Source organism: Euphorbia lathyris, chromosome 8 (genome assembly GCF_963576675.1).
Source record: "Euphorbia lathyris chromosome 8, ddEupLath1.1, whole genome shotgun sequence".
NCBI classification, from domain to species: Eukaryota; Viridiplantae; Streptophyta; class Magnoliopsida; order Malpighiales; family Euphorbiaceae; genus Euphorbia; species Euphorbia lathyris.
In genome coordinates, this window is record NC_088917.1 from 45100405 (window position 1) to 45108426 (window position 8022).

An 8022-nucleotide genomic window follows, 5' to 3' on the forward strand; every position below is an offset into this window, starting at 1 on the left:
GCCCAATTTAATTACCCCACTTTTATTGGCTAATTTCTAATTAGTCCCTCTTTGATCCCTAATCATAAATATAACCCTATAGATTATATTTAATTCAATTAGGATCAAATAGGCCTAATTAAATAATCTCACATATATATTTATGGCTCTATATAATTTAATTGCATTATGGTTCAATTAATAATTTATCCTATGCAACCTAATTAATCAATTGATTAATGAATTACATTTGGAAACTTGATTAATTAACCATAACCAATTAAATATCAAATTGATTAACTTGTTAAACACTAGTACAGAAATGGCCTATGGCCACGGTCGTTTACCATCATTAGTCACGGTTGTACGACCGTGGCCAAAAGGGGGCGTGGCAAATGCCTGGCGTCTTTAGCCACGGTTTATCGACTGTGGCCAAAGGGGCATTAGAGTCGGTTTTTACGTATAATCGACTCTAATGCCCTATGTTTTGGCCACGGTTGTTACGAAAAACCGTGGCTAAATGGGTCTTTAGCCACGGTTGTTTGTAACAACCGACTCTAATGCCCCTAACCATTAGAGTCGGTTGTTGAAACAACAGACTCTAATGCTCTTACCATTAAAGTCGGTTGTTGAAACAACCGTGTCCATTGATATATTTTTAATTAAAAAAAAATAAAATATTTTGGATTGAATGGAGATCTAATATTAACCTATAATCACATATCATAGGCATAAATATTACAATAATAAAATCTGACGTAATTGTGGGCAAGCGGTTTTCGTTGAAATATGGAAACTGTAAGGAACGTTAAACCAACTAATAAATAGTAGTGCACAATGAAATGATTTTTTTCAAGGACACAGTTAAATAAAAACTACCACACACCAACATTTACAACTTTACACATTAGTTGAATTGTGTGGCTGCCCTAAATTAATGTCTACAAAAAAGAACTTCCTTACTTCTATTTCTCTAATATGTGCCTACAGAAGCTCATTAATCTGCCTTACCTAACTTCGTTCTCGATCCTGAGCCTTGTGGCATTGTCAAACTTTTTCACCACCAGCTTTATTGCGCTTGTACGCTTCTCCGCCTCTCCCATCCGTTTCTGCAATTCCAGTATCTCCATAAGTGAACCTTCCAGTCCTTGCTTGCTGCTTTTATTACTAATATGCTATTCGCCTTCACAGACTCGCATTGAATGCATCTCTGCTATCTTTTCGATTTCAGATATCTTCTCTCAGTAAAATCTTTCAGTATCTACCCTAAATGCCTACAGTAACACAAAAGCAAAAACCCAAATGCTACCTGAAAATAGAGAGTAATAAGCCAAAATATATATTTCAAGAAGATCCAAATTTCAACCAAGCATGTTAACATGACAATTGAAAAGCCAAGATTGCATTTCAACTCTTGCCTAAGCAAACCCTCTTGTAAAATTTACAAAAAGAAAAAGATAAACAATTATCAAATAATGATAATGTCATTCTACAATATCATGCACAACTTAACATTATTATTTGATGATATAGCCTAACATACTAGAAAAAATCCTGGATATTTTTTCCTTAATACAATATGCATTGTATGCAGGAAATGTAAAAGCCATTGACCATATATAATATTAGAAAGTAAATATAAAAGAGTATATTTGTAATGGAAGTACAGAAAGGATCACAATGAAGGATAAGAATACATGGTTGTTTCAAAGGAAGATATTTTCTTATGTAAATGTGATCAAATAGTAAATGTTGTTCCTAAAAGCATAGCATATAAAAATCACTCTTCAACAACAAACAAAATTCAAGTTCTGAAATATTAGGTTATTAAACTGTCAAATAGACATAATATTAAATGAAGCAATTCAAAATCTGCAGGCAAGCATCTAGAGTGGCAGTACACAGGTAAAGCCAAAATTAATTAATGGGTTAGTTGAAATAAGTAATTTACTAATAAGATATGTTACAATCATCATTAGCCTCAGACTTGACTACAATCAACAACGAAGCTTCTTATATGGAGAGAATTAAAACTAAACTGGAAAAAGTAGCAGAAATTTTCATTTAGGAAAAAATGGATGATTAAAAGGAATGGTAGCAGAAGATAAAGAGTTCATTTAGGTAAATTTTGCTGCACCTAGGATATCACATGGGCAATATTTACATCACCGGCATGTCAAAAAAGACAGCAGCTACTATTGCTATTATAAACAGTTCCAAGGGGCATTTGACACAATATTAGAAGATAGATAAATTGCCATTTTCAGAAGGGTGTCATTACCTATAAACAACTCGAGGTTTTGCAAAGTATCATAGTTGAGTTGAACTATTGAAGTTAACCCCTTGCTTACAGCAACTAATTCCATGAGCTCCAGCAACTATTGAAGGGATGTTAGGCAATTCCCTCTCAGGGAAAAATTCTAATTTATCACACTCGTTAATCCTCAACTTTGAGAGACGAGAGAAACCATAACGAAATGACTCTAGTAATTGTTTTGCCCCTAGATATGGCTTCCATATTCTAAGAAACTTGAGGGACTGGACATTTCGTATTAAGAATCTTACCTCAATATTAACCTTATCAAAGAGCTCAGATTAGCATCAGACATATCAATAGCAGGCCCTAAATGACTAGCTAGAGGTTTGCACAGACATGTTTAAAGGGAAAATAATTGAATCAGGGCCTTTTTTGAAAAAAAAAACAAAAATCAGAGGTGCTTGAAATGTTTGTGCGTAAAAAAGAAAGGAGAATGTACTTGGTCAAATAATTGGATTGGCCCTATCACAAGACTTGGCTGCAGGACTGGGCCAATTTATCAACACCAGTAGCAGCTAAAATACATGCTTCACTTATACTATGGTTTAGTAACAGTCATGAAAATACTCTTCAAGTATGAGGTGTATGCAATGCTTATATAACCATTGTGTTGTATGAATTAATCAAATAAAATCATGTGCAATTCAAATTTTTAGGATTTCTGCATTCTAGTTCACCTATACAATCCAAATCATACTTACCACGCGCTGCTGAGGAGTGGTGCCTCACTCCACTGTTGCAGCTGGTGTATTTGCAGGGAGACCATGATGCATCAAGTTCAATGCAAGAGAAGGGAGGGTTACCAAACCCATATAAACTACTAACGTAGAATCAGGGTCAGCTGCATTTTTCGCTACAAAGAGTGGATCTGTTCCTCCTTTCCTCGAATGTCCTGTAAGAAAACGAATGCTGATTGCAATGCCTGGGTGAGTTAATGGGATTCCTAACTCTGCTGCAATCCCTGAGGCAGCAGTAATACCTGCAGAACAATAAAAGACAGTCATATTGACATCCATGCTTAAAAGAGATTATGGTTTCCAGAAGGCTCTGTCCTATATACATGTTTTCAACAATCAAAAGTAATATTACTCAGAAACAAACCCAATCAAACCAGAATCAGACCTTCACTTTGTTCAGACTCAAGACCTGATCAATGTGATCAATTTCAAAATAACTACATACATGCTTCATTGCCTCCACTTCGGAAAATCCCCTCTTGACGGTCGATCAGCTCCTCTACTACATACATGCTTCATTGCCATAAGAATCACTTTTGCTTCTCCAGTCTTCTTGCAATGCAGAGCTTCCTTAATGGTGGCTGCAATTGCATGAGTTGATTCAGGCGCAGGTATTAACCCTTCAGATCTAGCAAATTGGATAGCACATGCAAATACGCACACAATTTGAGCTCGCAACGTTATAACTCCAACAGAGACTCAGTCTCACTGAGCCAAAACTATTGGATGGTCTATAATCATTATTAACTAGAGCTCCTATCTTTTTAATGGAATCTATCAAAAGTGTAAGCTGCAACATGAATTCCTTTGGCTTGAAGTGTGTGCAAGTGCTGAAATTTAATTTATAAATGGGGTTTAGAGACTCAAACTCTATACCTTTTGATTTAATAGACTCTAATCCCATGTTAAATAACCATTCAACCCAAAAGCTTATGTTGATAAACAAGGTTCAACAATGGTTTTTATTATCTCTAACATAATTCTACTGCAAATTCAGAAATCAGTTGTAGCCATTTATGGGATAAACTTGTTGGTTTAAGTGCAGAAAAAGAGAAGCTTAACCTTGAAAGCACTCAGTCTGAGGAATTGTAATTGCCTCCATGAAACCCAACTCACAGACATGTGAAAGCAATGGTGCCATACCGTGATAACGCAATCCCCAAATAGAAAACAGAGAATATATTATTGGTAAAGGATAAGAAAATTGAACATGAGTCCTTGATTGAAATTCTGCATACCAGCATGAATAGGGTCAGGAATGAAATCATGCCCTAGTGTATACATCTTCATTAATGGAGTCATCCCAACTGTATCACCAAAATCATATGCATAAACGCCATTTACTTCTATTAGCTGCTATATAACTCTGTTCCTACCCACCCAAGTTCATAGTTTCAGCTTTCCAAAACTGGCGACATACATATGGATGTAGTGTTGCACATTAAGGAAATCTAAGATAATGGCTTCACTAAACCCATATGATAAACGAAATCAGAAGAATGAATACCAACAGGGACGAAACCAGAAGACGGAACATGAACACCAGCAAACTTATATAATAAACGAAACCTATAAGAAAGAACACAAAACAAAATCATAAAGGAAATCTAGAAGATAGAACATGAACCCATATAACAATGAATCTCATAAGAATAACAAATCAAACTCATTCACTTACCTCTTTTCTGTTGCTTCTGCCACAACCAAAACACGAACAAAACCCAGTCGGCGCCGATGAAATTTCAAACCGAGCTGCTTATGAATGGATGGCAATGACATAAGCAGGCAGGCTAGTGCCATCTCTGGCCAATCGGTGAAGCAACTCACGCCATAAATTTCTAACTCAACTCAATTGTATTCAAATGAATGTAGGATCTTACATATTACAATGATTTAGTGGAAACTTCATCTTGCAGTTGTGGGAGCACAAGTGTTAGAATCTTCTTTATTTGACCAACTTTCTTTAATTCGGCAGGCCTGGATCGATCGTTCAATCTGAATAAGACCTTCATCGGCTTCTTTTTCCAACTGACAATAATATCTTCCAAATGTCTTCAAAGTTACATGGAGCTTGAAATCTATACTAAACAAAAATTTAATCTCTAGTCTGTTCAACCTTGCAGTGCTTATTCCTCCCACTTTGGCATAGTATGCATTGTTGAAGAATCTGAAAACCCACAAACATCTTAACAATTTCACACCTCTTAAAACTCAATCAGCATAAATATGAATTAGCCAATTAATAAGTAAGTACTTACGCATCGTCAATGAACTTTGCAGCTAGCATTACACTTGTTATCAGTAGCCGATGTTAAAGGAATATCGGTGTTCTATATGAATCGATCCACATAAACTTGTGCTACAATAAAGCAGGATGGGCTGCAGCTAGAGTACTTGAAGATGCGATCTATGTATTGCTGAATAGTAACAGGACATGCTCTTAAACCATGAAATACTGTAATAGCATCTTTGATCTGTCTAGTCTCAAACATCATTTCATTTTTCTGAACAGATCTGTCCAACAGTGAAGCAACAAGGTTCAAAGCTCGTGGAGTTCCCAAACTTAGGTATACATCTGAGTCAGAGTCTGCATTTCCAGAATCAAGTTTCAACGTCCCCATAGCTAAACTGCACTCAATTAAAGTTAAAGCACATTAATAAAAAAAACACATCAATTGCAATGTAGTTCAAGAACAATAAATTATACTCGAAGAAACACAACAATCACTACAATATCTTGAATGAAACCCCAAAGAAAATTGAGAAAGGTATAAGAATTGAATTACGCAGTTGGGTGTAAGATACAAAATTCATTTGATATTAGCTCCAATAGAACAATTAAGAACTTATAAAATTGACCAAACATACCACCTCTTTAACATTTCAATGGAGTTGTAAAATTAATCTTTGCTCCTTAACTAGTTTATATGTAAAACCAAAGATCTGATAGAAACCCAATTGAGTTGTAGCAAAATTAAAACGAGCAGACAAGAGGAAAAGTAGAATCTCTATAAATTGAAATTGAGTAAAAGTTGAAACCCCAATTGAAAAAAGAAAAGGAACTACTTACATAATTGAGGAAGGGTTGTTGGGTGCTAAAGAGGCATCAGGGACGAAGAAGATAGAGTGGTGCAGAGACAGAAATATGTTTGATAAATATTGGAAATTACTGTTATATGAGTCATGTCTTCTCTTTAGAAAAGAAAGAGACGAACAGGGAGGAAACCAGGAGAATGAATAGGAACACCAACAAACTCGTATAATAAACAAAACCCATAAAAAAAAGAACACAGAAAACGAAATCATAAGGAAATCCATAAGATAGAACACGAACCCATATAACAATGAAGCTCAGACGCATAACAAATCAAAATCATTCACTTACCTCTTTTACGTTGCTTCTGCCACAATCGAAACACGAACAAAACCCAGTCAGCACCGATTTCAAACGAGGTGCTGCTTATGGGTAGAAAGTAACTCAAAATCAATTTTCGACCCAAACCAGAAAAAGAAGGAGAGCTGCTATCGGTTGCGCAAAGAGAGAAAGAGAAAGGGGGAGACAATAGGTTACGGTTGAGGTTTGAATCTTTAGAGTCGGCTGCTTATGAGTAGTAAACTCAATTTTCGAACCAAACATAGAAAGGAGGAGAGCTGCTAGGTTGCGCAAACAGAGAAAGATGAAGGGGGAGAACAATAGGTTGAATTTTAGAGTCGGTTTTTTAATTAACCGACTCTAAAGACTAATTAGGGTCGGTTCTTAATGAACTGGTGCCATTAACCCTAATAATTGGGGTCGGTTCTACCTGAACCGATGCTAATTACTGGTCCATTGGCTTCGGTTTATATTTAAACCGGGGCTAATTATTGGATCATTAGCCTCGGTTTAAGAAGAACCGACACTAATGACTGTCAAACCGCGTGCCATTTTTAAAAATTACATTTAGAGTCGGTTTTTTTGAAAAACCGACTCTAATGCTCTAATTATTTGAGTCGGTTTTTTAAATAACCGACCCCAATTACCTGTAGCCACGGTTTTGCAAACAACCGTAGCTAATAAGGCGTGGCTGTAGGCCATTTCTGTACTAGTGAAATAACAAATAATCAATTTATCCCTTTATTAATTAATTAACAATTAATTAACATGTTTTATTCTGATTAAATACATAACATGTATTTAAGATTATACTATTATTCAATTCCATGAATTGTGTGTGCACGATCCTAAGGGTTCATCCTCAACCAGACATGGGCCTAAACCCAATGACCATAAGTGGGTTCTAGAAAACCATTAAGGTCCCTGGCTGATACGAATTACTTCAGCCGTCTATAGAAGACACATGAAACCCAGTAGATGATCTCTCGGTATCTCTTACCATTTGCATATCCATATTATAAACCAGAGACATGGTGGTTGTCATTCTCTATACGGTTTATTATATTTCTTGATCTAAAGTGAACTGATGAATCAGATAAGCGAACTACTTATCAGGGTGTGGCCACACACTTCTTCAGTTCCACTTTTCAAGTGGCCGGTGATATCGGCTCACCGTTAGGTGAGTGGTAATCCCATCACTTCATCTATCCGCAATAACGTGTTCAACGATCCACCCAACATACCCGTATTTGGCATCCTGTTACGGACCTGTTAGGCGCATATCAAAGTGAACTGCATCCCACGTCATTTACTATAATGAAATAGGTCTGGAGATAATAGAGTTCTACATTTAGAAAGATCAATGACACATTCACCATGAATCTTTCTAGAGTGTATCGGTCCAGTCCCACATTGAGCTACATCAATGCGTACCTGCATCCATATCTGACTATACAAGTGTTGCAGTAGTGCTTCCTACACAACTACACAGATACTGGATACATAGACCTTTAGTTATATTCGTTCCCACGAATAGAACATGTCTCGGACGTTTCATGATTATCAATCAACGGATACTCCATACATGTTTCATAGCACAAGATATAAACATTATG

General features: G+C 36.2%; 1 pseudogene; it reads right to left on the reverse strand.

Annotated features, from left to right (window-relative positions):
* Nucleotides 1–778: 778 nt before the first annotated feature.
* Nucleotides 779–6717, reverse strand: LOC136202611 (cyclin-P3-1-like; annotated as a pseudogene).
* Nucleotides 6718–8022: the final 1305 nt, after the last annotated feature.